Source organism: Panthera uncia, chromosome B4 (assembly GCF_023721935.1).
Source record: "Panthera uncia isolate 11264 chromosome B4, Puncia_PCG_1.0, whole genome shotgun sequence".
Classification (NCBI taxonomy): Eukaryota; Metazoa; Chordata; class Mammalia; order Carnivora; family Felidae; genus Panthera; species Panthera uncia.
The window spans coordinates 103,930,520-103,946,782 of record NC_064809.1 but is presented as its reverse complement, the minus strand read 5'-3'; positions in this window follow the sequence as shown (position 1 = coordinate 103,946,782).

Here is a 16,263-nt window from a genome sequence, read left to right as displayed (position 1 = left end):
GCTAGAATAGTTATGTATCACTATCTCAGCCTCATTGCCCTGGGTGGGGGTGGGAGGGTCACATGACATAGTTTTCAACAATAAGATGTGTAGAAAGTCTGAAAGGGGTACTCATGAGAAAACTTTTGCTTCCTTATAAAAGGGATGGTTGTATGGTTATAGCTTGAACTACTCTGCCCCGTCTTCCTGTTGTTTAAGGTTATTTTTACTGGAGCCCTGATGGTCATCTCAGGATCTTGGGGAGAGGCCGTGAGAAGTGCATATACAGTAGACGGCAAGATTGTTGAGCTGCTATAGCTATTACCATCACCACCTCTTCTTGTCACTTGATAAAAATGAGAAAAAAGTAACCTAATTTGTTTAAGCCACTGATAACCAGTTTCCTTGATAGTGATCAAGATAATCAATAACATAAAGACCAAGATAATTGTAATATAATAAAATATTTGAAAGCCAGATGGTGGATAACACTCAAACACAGTGACTAAACCAATTCATTATTGTATTATGTTGCCTTCTTGTCTCAATCCTCTAATCTCTGCTTCCCTTAAAGAACAATACAGAGCCAATGACTGTGAGACTTCTGTGGTCACAAGTGTTTACTTTTATATGTTGAGCAAGATATGTCAGTTTCAATCCCCTTATACAAAAAGATGTACTGCAAAGAGTTAATCTATTAGGATGCTTAGAGAAAAACTTTAACATAATTTGAACATAGATTACATTCTCCTAACTTCAGATCCTTCAAATGATGTGATTTTTATTTTTAGGAAAGAAATAATGGTGAGAGGAATTTAATCCAATGATCCAATGTTTTTATCACTCATTTATTATCTCCACAATTAGAAAAAAATTCAATGATAGATAAACCTTATGTAATGATATAGTACTTACTAATGTTCATGATTTCCATAATAATTATACTTTCATTTTTGTCAATGTCTTTATCATTTGTTTCTCTCCATAGTATGATAGCTTAGGTGTTGTTTGACATACATTTTGCAATATTTAAAATATAATTTGTGAACACTGACACTTTCTGTGTGCAGCTGCCAGATGAGGGGTTTCCCAAAAAATGAATTTTCCAGACCTCTTGTCTGCCCTTGTATTGTAAAATAGTTCCCTCCAGATATTTTAGCAGTTCAGGAAATAATTTTGCTACCATTAGCTTCACCATGTTGGGTCAGAGGCGCTTCATAAACCCTTGCATGGTCATTTTAATTTTATGGTTTTTATTGAGAGAAAGTCATAAAGTAGTCTAAACCATAAAAGAATCAAAGACTAACATGCCTGTGCTTTACAAAGGCATATTTTCCATTATTTGAATATTTCAAGATCTGAACAAATTTATTGAATATGTCATAACCCCTTTTAAATTTCTGGATCATTAAGACAAGGCAAGAATAATGAAAAATGCCCACTGAAACCTCACAGGAAATTGCCTGAGCAAACTGAGTGGAGAAATATTAAATAATATTAGTATTAAATATGAAAATTATTTTACATTAAAATTCTAGTTGTGGAATATGTGCTATATGAACCATCCCAATGAAAACATGATTATTATTATTTTTTAGCCAGGAAGAAGTTTTTGTTTTAAATAATTGAATCTTCTCTTTTGTCATGAAGAGAATTTTATAATAGAATAGTCATAGGTCAAGTATTCAAGGTACAAGTTGTTTTCTGCAATGTAAGTAATCATAACTATATCAACAGCTACATTTTCCTCTACTTCCAAGGTAGAAAGATGTGTAACTATTACATATTCTTAATTGACAATAAAACATTTTCATATAATTAGATCCACTAAGTGAATCTGCTATTGCACTCTAAGAAAATCATTTCTTGAATATTTCATTATGAAATATTTCATAACTATAACAATAAATACAATATAGAATATAAAACAGATTATTAATACTTGTGAATCAAATTACTTAATAATAGACATTACATAGTATTTGAATGTCTTTATATCCATTCCTTTCTTTCTCACCCTCTAAAATTTATTTTTTATCATTCATTTCTTATCTTGATCATTTCAAATAAATAATGCTTATAAATTTGGCCTGTTGTTGATTTCAATCTATTTGAATCATATAATACATACTTTTGTAGTGAATATTTTTCATGTTTGCTACTATTTCTGTAGTTGTTTCTTCTTTCCATTTTTAATAATTTTCTGTGTTTCTCTTCCGGGTTTTTATTTTTCTTGATGACTCTTATGATATTTTGCTAAATTTTGTCCAACTTTTCAAAGATGCAACTTCTAGTTTATTTTCTCTGTTTGTTGATTTCAATTCATTAATTCTTGCTCTTCTCTTCATTTTATTTCTTAATTTTTTGCATAATTTATTCTATTTTGTTTGTAATATCTAAATCAGGATCCATGGTTATTATTTTTAGTCTTTGTTTCCTTTTAAATGTATGTATTAAGTGCCATAAGAGTTCCAATGAAGGGGCGCCTGGGTGGCGCAGTAGGTTAAGCGTCCGACTTCAGCCAGGTCACGATCTCGCGGTCCGTGAGTTCGAGCCCCGCGTCAGGCTCCGAGCCATCAGCCCAGAGCCTGAAAAAAAAAAAAAAAAAAAAGTCTCCCTCTCTCTCTGCCCCTCCCCCGTTCATGCTCTGTCTCTCTCTCTCCAAAAAAAAAAAAAAAAAAAATTTAAAAAAAAAAAAAAAAAAAAAAAAAAAGAGTTCCAATGAAGATTTTTTTTGTTTTAGCCTATAAAATTTGAATTATTTGTCTAACATACATAATTTCAGTGTGTATATATTATAGGTATTCTATTTTTCTTTAGCACTTGAAAGACATTGTTCTCCTTTTTTCTGCCACCTACGTTGTTGCTGAGAAGTCAACTGTCAGTCTAACTGATGTTCTTTCCTAAGCGATATTTTTTTTCAGTATGCTATTAAGATGTTCTTCTTGACTTTGATGCAATAGAGTTTCTATACAATTGGTTTTGCTTAAATGGAAATACCATTACATCTTGTTTGATATAATATTCATTCAGAACATTGTGTGTTACTTTGGCGAGCTGGTTAGCTCAACAGCTCGACACATCTGAAAGCTCACTTGCATGTATGGTACCTGCCTGGGAAAACTCAAACAGCTGGGGACTGGAACAGCTAGACTTCCTCAGTTATCTCTCTACATATGCATGTATTCTCTCCAGCAGAGAGAGAAGTCTTTAGGCTACTTATATTGCTTATATTGTACCTTAGAGCTCCAAAGGTACTTGTCCTAAGAGAGACAGTTGGATGGAATCTGTATTACATTTTATGACCTCTCCTCAGAAGTCACGTAGTGTCATTTCTGTAATGCTCTATGACATGAAGTTTAAGAAATATATCCAGTTTAGGAAGAGAGGGCTTTGTTAGAAGAGGCTGTGAAACAGGATATATATTGGTGAGGCCGTATTTAGAAATTGCAATCTGCTATAGGATGCAAACCACCTGTTAACTTTTCAGAAAATTTCTTGGCTATAGTTTACTTTAGAGATTCACATACATGGCTATGAGGAAGCCTCATGAGGAACACTTATGATTTCAAATTTTTAGGAGACTCTCATTCCCAATTTAAGACCAAGACCCATAAGTTCCCTTTGTGGATTTGGATTTCATGATGTTGTGGTGGTAAAGTTTATCATTCATTGAGCAACAGTCCTTTAGGTGAGGTCTCCTATTTCAACTACCTGCCCCACCCTAAACAAATTCTAACTCAAAGCCTTCTTTTTGGTCTTTTCATTCCATTCAAAATCCAAACTTGGTAGGTTTCACCTTGGGAGAGGAGTGGAATAGAGATAAGGGAACAATGAGCGGTTTTATAAATGTTTTATCCTTTAACATGAGTACTGATTAAACAGCTAAGTTCACTTTACAAAGATTGATGTGAACATTTCTAATTTGTGCACTTATATTATGTCTTCTGCTCTCCTTCAATAGAATTTAAAACAAACCAAAAAATGAATGAAAAGCTGTGGATAACAAGAGATTTGTAAATAATTTCATAGAGCTGTTTCCTATTTCAGCATTTTAATCCTTTGTGGTTATTTTCATTTTCTAAGTTCTAAAATTTCTATTGCTAAAAATGGATGAATGGAAATATAGAATTTCTCATAATACATTCTTTTGAAATGTCGCTATTTAACTTACCCAAGTCTACCACCATTTAAACTAGTTTTGGTTTAAACTATCAACATTCACAAAGAATGTTGTTTCCATGATAGAAGCAAGATTGTCATCACATTACAGTCAAAGAATGGATGTCTCATTTAAAAAAGAAAAGGAGAAAATTAGGTTTCCCAAAAATATGTGATAAAAAAGAAAGTATGGCATTTTTATTCATATAATTTACAAATTAATTTCAAATAAATCATTTGATTTAGGATTCTCACCCAAAAATATGTGATATTTATCTTATTACCACAGTTGCCCTATTGGTAAAATGGGTTCTACTAGCTCTAGGTAAACACCCTTCATTGTCTCTGGCTTGGTGTCTGGGATCTTATTATTTATATTAATATTTAATTTCTGCTATTGTTAATTTCATACCAAACACATATATAAGACTTCCATGTAAGGCCCTGAACCTATTGACACTCCATCAGCAAACTTGCTTGGATTTCAAAGCTTATGAAATCCAGTGAATAAGTGAGCAATTAATTATTACCAAGTCGTGACAAATTGGAACAGTAAAAACAATTCTAAGCATGAAGTGGTGTATGAAACCATTATAGTAAAGCAAAACTCAAATCTGATACTATCTGTTGGGGAAGTTGAGACATTGAGAGAGAGAGGGAAAGAGTGTTTTATGTATAAGAGAGACAGTTAATTGAAATTGAAGAGATTAAAGCATAAGGCAGGTAAACTTTCCACAAACAATGAGTTTCCAGCAATGATAAGATTGTATAAAAAGTTTCTTGGCATGATGCAAGGACACTTACGATTTTAGAAGTCACAGCAGGAAAAACTATTAGCAGTATAAATGAACACATAGAGTGCAGTTAAGCATTTCAAGACATATGCACATGGCAGCTTTTTAGTTAGAAGATAAAGTAAGATTCAGGACTTTAAAAATTGGCTTTTAAACTTACAGGTAAAAGGCAAATACAAAATAAAATAGAGCTTAAGGATTCTTTTTTCTTCTTTCATACCTGAATTTAATGACTGTGAAAATATATACATTAACTCTTTATGATAAAATTACATTATTTGGGAAAAGTTATAGTACCTTGATATATATATAAGTATATTGTTTACATACATAATTGTTTATCATTATTTAAAAACAGAATTTTGCTTCTCTTGTTTATAATTTATTTACTCATTGTCAGCGTAAGAAAATCCCCTGGGACATGTGAATGAATTTCATAGAGTACTCTAGGCTTTAAAGTTACCCCTGTTTTTTTTTCTTCTCCTGTATTTTTCTTTCTGAATCAGTTGGTGTTTTTGAGATTCCTATCTAGTAGGAACTCATTAATTTGTTATTTCCCTTACTTGTTGCCATATGCAGAGGTCTCCTGGAGTCATATAAATTATTTCAAAAACACATATAGAAATGTTTCTATTGTTAATGGGTGCCCAGTGCCTCCAGATCCTACCGAAGTCTATGTAATTTACATCTATTATTTATGTAATACAATCATGTGTTTCTCCTCTTAGAAGAAAATTGCAATGTCCTCAAATGTGGCCTCATTCGAATAGCTCTGGATATTCAAGTGTCCCGTGAATGAAACTTAGGAAAATATAAATTGACTCCTTCCCATTGAATATTACAGACTCAGCATTTTAAGTTCAAATTTAAGTTCAACTGTTAAGTGTAACAGTTGGGAAAGATTCTGAAATCATTCAGCAATGAAAAATATTCAGATTAATTATGAAACTGGTAATTTTTTTCTATGAATCTTCCTTTTTCATATGTCCCTATTACTTAAAATGTTCTACAGTTTATGGGGCACCTGGGTGGCTCACTGGGTTGAGCGTCTGACTTCAGCTCAGGTCATAATCTCATACTCTGTGAGTTGGAGCCCCACATCAGGCTCTGTGCTGACAGCTCAGAGCCTGAAGCCTGCTTCAGATTCTGTGTCTCCCTCTCTCTCTCTGCCCCTCCCCTGCTCATGCTCTGTCTCTCTCTGTCTCAAAATAAAATTAAAAAAAAAAAAAACATTTAAAAAATGTGCTACAGTTTACTCAGATTTTATGAATAGTGAAATGTTTCTGTTCAAATTCACCTATATCCTTTTACAATACAAAAAAAATAACAACAACAAACACACCATGAGAAATAATAAAAGTAAAACACTGACATATACTAATGTTATATTGAAGGCTGGAAACCAGCGTATGAGTCTGTATACATTATGTCACATTCTACTTGAGAAAGCATTAGGTAAAGGAGAAAGTGGAGTAGCAGAGGGGTTTATACCTGGGAATTCAGAGTTAACCTGCTGGGTTTTTTTTTTTTTTAATTTTTTTAATGTTTATTTATTTCTGAGACAGAGAGAGACAGAGCATGAGTGGGGGAGGGGCCGAGAGAGAGGGAGACATAGAATCCGAAGCAGGCTCCAGGCTCCGAGCTGGCAGCACAGAGCCTGATGCGGGGCTCAAACTCACAAACCGTGAGATCATGACCTGAGCCAAAGTCGGTCGCTCAACCGAATGAGCCACCCAGGTGCCCCATTAACCTGCTGTTTTGAAAACATCCAAAGTTCATGAGAATTGGCATCCTTGTGTACTGGCTTTAATTCCATTATATCCAAAGTGCCACAGCCATGAAACATAAAGTAAGAATTAGCTATAGGGGTGCCTCGATGGCTCAGCCGGTTAAGCGTCTGACTTCTGCTCAGGTCATGATCTCACGGTCTGTGGGCTCGAGCTCTGAGTTGAGCTCTGTGCTGACAGCTCAGAGACTGACGCCTGCTTTGGATTCTTTATTGCTCTCTCTTTGTCCCTCCCCTGCTTATGTTCTGTCTCTCTCTGTCTCTCAACAATACATAAATAAATGTAAAAAAAATTTTTTAAAGAATTAGCTATATACTTTGCCAAAACATGAATTTATTTATTGATATCCCTAGATTGTCTACAATGAGGTTTACCTTATATAGAAGCCCTTACTTGCTTAGTGAATGCGTCTACTTCAGAAAGCAAGTTCATCTACTTATCACTCAGCTGACTGTTTTTCCTTGATAGTTCCACAGATACTTGGAAACATGTTTGTTTCTTTATGTTTATTTATTTTGAGAGAGAGAGCATGAACAGGAGAGAGGCAGAGAGGGAGAGAGACAGAGAGAGAGAAAGAGAAAATCCCAAGTAGGCTTGGTGCTGACGTGGTTCTCGCTCTCATGAACTGAGATCATAACCCAAGCCAAAATCAAGAGTCAGATGATCTATGAACTGAGCCACCCAGGTGCCCCACATTTTTAAATATTACATATAAATACATTTGTATATATTCATATTATAAAATCGGTTACTATCTTTAGTCCTCAAATGTACTCTTTAGTAAATCTTTTTTTGTTAGCCATTTGTTAGTGGAAACTTTCTGCATTTTTTAATTTCATCTTTATCTTTTGTTTGGAAAATTTGAAAAAAAAACAAAAGAGAAAAATATTTGTGATACCCACACACTGGAAATATGATTAATATTTTAATGTATTTACTTCAGGTATTTTCCTTGATACAAATATTACAGGATTAAAGTGGTAGGAAAAATCACTTTTTTATTCTGCTTTTGGTGGTACTGGAGTGGCGGGGAAAGAGGTTGGTGGATCATATATATGGGGTTTAGGGTTGCGACATGGCTACAATTTGGGAGCTGCGAAGTCTTATGCAAGTTACTTAACCTTGCAAAGTCTCTGTCTTCTTGCTTGTAATTTTTTGAGGATAAAATGTAATATGTATATTACATATACAATATTATATATGTTAATACTATATATGTAAAGTTGTTAGCACAATACTCTATGAAAATATGATAGCTTTTACTACTGGAATTTTCTCTAATATTATATCTTAATAATTCTATGTCATTAAGTATACTTTGAAAATATTCATAAAACCTACAGAATAATTTATCGACTGGTTGAAGATACTTTATTAAACTCTGATATTCTCTTCTATAGAATTTGAATTATATTTATTTTATCATTATTTTAAATAATTTTAGCATTGATAGACTTGCATTCATCTTTATTACCTCAGGATAAATTGCTAAGAGTTGTATCTGCTCAATTGTTTTGTTCCACTTTTTTATTGGTCAGTTTGGTTTCAGAGTTACATTCCTTTAAGTACGATAGCTTTTAGAATGTCTTAAAAGTATATATTCGGGGCACCTGGGTGGCTGAGTTGTTTAAGCGTCCGACTTCGGGTCAGGTCATGATCTCGCCGTTTGTGGATTCTGCCCGCGATGGGCTCTGTGCGGACAGCTCAGAGCCTGGAGCCTGCTTCAGATTCTGTCCCCTTCTCTCTCTACCTCTCCCCCGCTTGTGCTCTGTCTCTCTCTGTCTCTCAAAAATAAATAAACGTAAAAAAATTTTTTTTAGTATATATTCATCAGACCATATTCCCTATCCTTATTCTTATTTTACAGATGTTTCCAGGAAATCTCCCATGAGATTATGGGATGTTCATCTTCTAGTATGTTCTAAAAATTATTGTATGTTCTGTATGTAATCATTCTGATTTCTAATTGCCTTTATATTTTCTTAGTTTGCTCTTTTTTCATTACTTTTATGACTCAATTTGTTGAAAGCATATTATGTATTTGATGAGCAGGAAGCAATATGCTACACATCTTATATGCTATTTTCATAGTTTTTATACAGACATTTTGCTAGACTGCACTTATGTCTAGGAAGTTTGTTGATGCTTTTGAGTTGATTATAGACCAATTAAACTTTTTAAATTTCGAATAGTGAATAATGGGAACTAAAATTTCACAGCATATGTTCTATAAAAACAATAAAATTAAAAATTGATGAGGGGCACCTGGGTGGCTCAATCAGTTAAGCGTCCAACTTCAGCTCGGGTCATGATCTTATGGTTTGTGAGTGTAAGCCCCAGGTCGGCCTCTGTGCTGACAGCTCAGAGCCTGGAGCCTGCTTCAGTTTCTGTGCCTCCCTCTCTCCGCCCCTCCCCTGCTTGTGTTCTCTCTCTCTCTCTCTCTCTCTCTCAAAAATAAATAAACTTTAATTTTTTTTAAAAAAAACTGATGACAATAGGGGTACCTGGGTGGCTCAGTTGGTTGAGCGCCCCACTTTGACTCAGGTCATGATCTTGCATCCGTAGGTTCGAGCCCCGCATCGGGCTTTGTGCTGGCAGTTTAGAGCCTGGAGGCTGCTTTAATTCTGTGTCTCCCTCTCTCTCTGTCCTGCCCCGGCTCACACTCTGTCTCTCTCCCTGTCTCTCAAAAAAATAAAATAAAATGTAAAAAAATTAAAAAGTTGATGACAATATTATATTTAGAAAATAAATATTCAGGTGTTGTAAAAATACATTTATAAATAGCCCATGAGTTGAAAATATCACAAGGGAAATTAGAAGATATTCCAAGATGTAAAAATGGAAATATTGATATCTGTGTACTACTAATAAAGCTGTAGAGGAAAAGTTATAGATTTAAATGCTTATATTGTTGAAAAAAACTAGGATTTAAGTCAGTGATCTAAACTTCTACCTTATAGAAGCTACTAATAGGAGTAATTTAAACCCAAAGTGTATATGGCTCAATAATATAAAGAGAAACCAACCAACAAAGATGAGCAAGATACTTGAGTTTTAAAATCCATTCAGTTCAAAATACTTTTTAATGTTCTTTTGATTTTTTTTTGACCCCTGGACTATTTAAAAGTGTATTATTAAGCTGCAGGAGTGGTGCATAGGGTAAATTTATCTTTCAGTTTTGACTAGGATAGCACTATGCTTATCTCTGGGGGTATCTGGGAGTCTGGTACTGGCTTGTGGCTTAAGATAAGGCTGAGATGGGCTCCAAATAATCCGTAATATGCTGTTTAAACTTTGAAATGCCCCTGGTGACACCCTTGGCAAGTTTGTTTACTTTATTTAAAGATGTGTCGATTGATGTCTTACAAGTTATTTTATTGGTTTGCTGATTAGCTTGGCTACTTGACCAGTAAGTAGATTTGCCAGATAAAATACAGGATATCCATAAGTTATTTGGCACCACCTTATATTTTTAAAAAGTCATTGTTTTTCTGGAAGTGGAATTTTACATGGATCTTATATTTTGTTTGCTAATCTGGGCAACCCTATCAGTAGGGCATCAAAGACTCTACTTGAAATATTTGCCTAAATTCTCTTGAAACAAAAATTCCTCACACATATCTTAAATGTTGGTAATCTAGATTCAAAGTGCTCGCTTTGAGACCAGTGACACCAGGGAAGTAATAATGAAAGTTCCTTGAATCTCAGGACTTGCCTGTATTTTCTTGAATTATATGTACTTTACATTTATTAAAGCTTTATATAAATATGCCCTGTTGAGTCTTGAGAATTCTTTCAGCTATTCCAACCTGTGAACTTCTTTTAAATATTTGAATATTATATTATATAAATATATAATATTTATATATGTTACAAGTTTTATATACTCTGTTTTATTATTTATATAATTATATAGCCTAATTTTACATATAATTGTATATTATGTATTAGTCTATATTTTAGTTATATATAAATAATTTCTAATATACATACATATATATATATAGAGAGAGAGAGAGAGAGAATATTAACGGAGTCAACTTGGAGGAGCTCTCACTGGCCAAAGATGCATAAATGAATACATGAAGAAATTGGAAAGCACTTTCTTAGAACAGAATGTTTCCTAATAAATATAGAAGGGCAATGTGGTTAGTTATTGTTAGATGCTAACAGTAATTGATAAAAGTTTGGTGAGAAGCAAAGATATTTATATAGTCATAAAATGTATCCCAAGAAATTAGTTATTAATTCCTAAGGAACACATAGTATCTCCTCAGAGAAGAAATTTGGTAGACTTTACCTTAAACAGATGATCAAAACCAACCGTTCTCTGTAATGAGACAGTTATTGATCATGTTCCTCCTAATTTGACCTAAGATAGCTACATTACTTAAGCTCTACTCCTGACAAAGAACCCGAATTAAGGACAGTCTACAAAATAGTGGGCCTATACTCTTTAAAAACATTAAAGGTAAGAAAGACAAAAAAAGAAAAAAAAAAGAGATGAAGTTTTCCAAATTAAAGGAGACTAAAATACCATAAAACTAAGTAAAATGCATGAAACTGGATTTGATCTAAAAACTGGTGAAAAAAATGTTCTAGAACATTTGACAAAATTTGAATATGGATTTCAGGTTTTAAATATTGTACCATAGTTAAATTTCCAAATAAGATGGTTAAACATGTTAAAATACTTATGCAAGAGAAAGGCTTTGTTTTGGAAGTACCTTCTGAAGTATTTAGGGGTAAAAGCATATGACAGTTTCAGTTTACTTTCAAGTATTTAAAAAATATTTTATCTATTTCTATATATAAATGATAGATATAGATACCTATATCTGTATTGTTTTCTCTTTATATATCTACCCATATATATATATTGGATATCTATCTATCTATCATCTTTCTATCTATCTATCTATCTATCTATCTATCATCTATGTATCATTGTCTAGAGTGAGAGAGAGAGAGAGGAAGAGCCAAATGTAAATAACTGGTAAATCTGAATAAAGGGTATATGAGTTTGTTTATCATTTTTGTACCTTTTATTTAAGTCTGAAATTAAAGTAAAAATCAACATTAGCAATTATCTATAATTTGGTATTTTTAACAAAAAAAAACCCACTATAAATCAGGAAGGATTTAAGTTATATCAATTCTGTTTCTTATTCCTTTATTGAAATTAGAAATGATACTACAGTTTCAATTAGAAGCTTCATGTTAATATGAGTTTAGTTACACAGAAGTTGGTCACCTCAGACATAACTTTGATTTAATATTGTTTTAATTTTATTATCTACTACAAATTTTACAAAAGTTAGTGTAATTTTTTTAAAAGAACCCATTTCCTAAAACATGAGCTATTATGCCACTTATGAAAGGAAACAAAAGAAAGAAATTAGTAAATGCTAATTTAGACAAGTGAGGAATGTCAATTTACTTTAAAACAATAGTAATTCCTCAGCTTCTAAATTGTTAACATTCATGGACTTTGCTTCCGGGGGTTTCATATTCAATGATCTCCCAATATACTTCTCAAAAGAGACACGAATCTGAGGAAATTGTTTTCATAATTAATCATAAATTATACTTGCTACTCTAAAGGCAATGATCTGTAAAAATTTAATTAAGAAATGAATAGTGTCAAGTCTCAATTCTGATTCAATGGCTCTTTGATTGATTCGTTCTATTGTATTTATTTAAATAAATATCTTGGCAATAAAATGGAAAAATATCATAGTGGCTGCCTCAGAGATTTAACCCTTATTCAGCTCAGAACTACTTATTTAGAATTTGGTAATGTTATGTAATTATCAAGATCCCACATAACTAAATCCAAGCCTTACCAACTTCTCAGTATGGAAAAGCGATTATCATATCATGCAAGAAAACAGTTAGATCATTCCCACTTGACTGGTTTTTTAAAGTCCAGGACTATGTCTCATATTTAGTTTTTTTCTGATAAACTTAGCACAGAGTCCCACTCATAGTAATACACTTTTAATGAATTAATAGATACATTTTAATGAATTAATTAACTATGAGTACAAGGTTGAAACAATGATCTTCATCCCAAGATACTTATTTGAGCATATACCATGTAATGCATGTAAGCACCAGTGTTGAGAATGTAATGCTGAATAATATCTTCGATTAACTTAGGGATGTTGGGCAACATAAAAACTTACCTGTCCCCTGGATCCTGTATTTAATCAATATTCCTATAGTACTGGTTGTTTGATTTCTTCCTCATGTTTTTTTTAAATATATTAACTTATTTTGAGAGACAGAGTGAGAATGGAGGACAAGCAGAGAGAGAGAGGGAAAGAGAACCCCAAGGAGGCGCCATGCTGTCAGTGCAGCTGGATGTGGGGCTCAATCTCATGAACAGTGAGATCATAACCTGAGCTGAAACTAAGAGTTAGATGTTTAACTGACTGAGCCACCCAGGCACCTCCTCATATCTTTTGACATTGTGTGTGCAAGTTTTCATAATGGGGAAGTTCAGGATGTAAAGAAGCACACTGCCACTGGCCTATGCTGGAAAGTTTGAAGGAGTACAACATTAAGAAAGTGACATATATGCTGAGATATAAAGAGTGACTCTAGTGTTAAATATAACACATAGGGTCAGCAGGGTAGTACAGGTTTACCTCAGAGATATTGTGGGTTCAGCTCCAGACCACTGCAATAAAGCAAGTAGTGCAATAAAGTGAGTGAAATTAATTTTTTTGGCTTCCTAGTGCACGTAAAAGTTATGTTTCCATTATACTGCAGTGTATTAAGTGTGCAATAGCATCATACCTAAAGAACAATGCACATACCTTAATTAAAAATATGTGATTACTAAAAAATGCTATAGCCATCATTTGAACTTTCAGTAAGTCATTTTTTTTTTTTTTTTTTTTTTCTGCTGATGGAGGGCCTTGCCTCCATGTTCATGACTGCTGACTGATCAGGGTGGTGGTTGCTGAAGGTTGGGGTGCCTCTTAAAATAAGAGAACAATGAAGTTTGGCATATCAGTTGATTCTTTCTTTCGGGAATGATTTATCTGTAACGCAAGATGCTGTTTGATAGCATTTTAGCCACAGTAGAACTTCTTTCAAATAGGAGTTAATCCTCTCAACCCTGCTGCTGATTTATTATATAATTTATGGCCTGGGGCGCCTGGGTGGCTCAGTCTGTTGGGCCTCTGACTTCAGCTCAGATCATAATCTCACTGTATGTGGGTTCCAGCCCTGCGTCAGGCTCTGTGCTGACAGCTCAGAGCCTGGAGCCTGCTTCAGATTCTGTGTTGCCCTCTCTCTCTCTCTCTCTCTCTCTGCCCTCCCCCCCCCCGTTCACTCTCTGTCTCTCAAAAATGAATAAACGTTAAAAAAATTAAAAATAATAATAATAATTTATGCAAGGGCACCAGGCTGGCTCAGTCAGTAAAGCATGCAACTCTTGATCTTGGGGTCATGAGTTCTAGCTCCACATTGAGTGTAGAGCTTACGTAAAAAATAAATAAATTAAATAAATGGTTTACGTAGTATTCTAAATCCTTTGTTGTCATTTCAACAATCTTCACAGCATTTTCATCAAGCGTTGATTCCATCTCACACCACTTTCTTTGCTCACCCATAAGAAGCAACTCCTCATCCATTAAAGTTTTATCATGATATTGCAGCAATTCAGTTACATCTTCAGGCTCCACTTCTAATTCTAGTTCTCCTGCTGTGTCTACCACATCTGCAGTTACTCCTCCATGTGGAATCAACTTCTTCCAAACTCTTCTTACTGTTGATATTTGCCCTCTGCCCATGAATGAGTGTTCTTAATGGCATCTACGATGGTGAGTCCTCTCCAGGTTTTCAGTTTACTTGGCCTAGATCCACATCAGAGGAATCACTATCTGTGGCAACTACAACCTTGTTTCTTAAATAAGAAGATTTGAAAGTCAGAATTACTTCTTAACTCATGGGCTACAGAATGGATGTTGTGTTACCAGGCATTAAAAAAACATTAATCTTGGTGTGCATTTGCATCAGAGCTCTTGGGTGACCAGGTGTATTGTTAGTAAGCAGTAATATTTTGAAGAATTTTTTTTCTGAGTAGTTGGTCTCAACAGTGGACTGAAAATATTCATAAAACCATGTTCTAAACAGAATGGTAAATTTGCAGAATAGTAAATTAGCATTGGACTCCACTGAAAGTCACCAGCTGCCTTAGCCCATAACAAGAAATTCACCCTATCCTTGAAGCTTTAAACACAGGCATTGACTTCTCCTTTCAAGCTATGAAAGTTCTAGTGCCATCTTCTATCAACAGAAATTTTCATCTCCAAGGAAAATTTGTTGTTTACTGCAGTGACTTTCATTAATTATCATAGCTAGATATTCTGGATAACTTGCTACAGTTCTACATCAGCACAAGCTGCTTCATTTTATACTTTTATGTTATGGAGATGGCTTCTTTCCTTAAACCTCATGAACCAACCTTTGCTAACTTTAAATTTTTCTTCTACAGCTTACTCACTCCTCTTAGCTTTCACAGAACTGAATATAGTTGGGACCTTACCCTGGATTAGGCTTTGACCTGAGGGAATGTTGTGGCTGGTGTGATCTATCCAGACCACTCAACCTTTCTTCATATCATGCTGTTTCACTCTTTTATCATTCATATGTTCATGAAAGTAGCACTTTTAATTTACTTCAAGAACCTTTTCTTTGCATTCACAACTCAGCTAACCAGCACCAGAAGACTTGTTTTCACCCTCTCTCAGCTTTCAGCATGCATTGTCACTAAGCTTAATCATTACATTGAATATCTACTAGATTCAAAGCAACATTATAGGGTCTGGACTATAAAAATAAGTTAGTTATAACAATATAAGTAATTTAGTGAAAAATGTGCATATAAAGTGTAAAAATCAATTTTGCCATGTAAAACTGAAATTAGATAACATGCCATTTTTGGAATTCAGATGAAATTAGCTTGAATTTTTAATAAAATTTATATTTTCAAACTTAGTCACATTCATTGTCTGATTGATTAAACTTTCTTTTTTTTAATGCCTTAAATTTAGTTGGTCAAATGTATTCCTATTCATATTTAGGATTTTTCTGTTTACAAAATCATAATAAGATTTTTGCTCAAGCTTAAATGATTGATTTCATTAACCCACTTTTAGTATGCTGCTGTCAGACTGATTTTAAATGCAAATATAAACATTTAATTTTAAATTCTGAGGATTGATGGCTTACCATAATATCTAAGGAATTATATATATGAAAATTTTAAAAATTACTCAAAAGCCTTAGTGTATATATATATATATATACACACCATATATATATGTATATACATATATATACACTATATATGTGTATGTACATATATACATATACATATATATATACATATATATGTGTGTGTGTGTGTATATATATATATATACATATATGTGTGTGTGTGTGTGTATATATACACATATATATATGTGTATATATATATATATGTGTATGTATATATATATATATATATATATATATATATATAT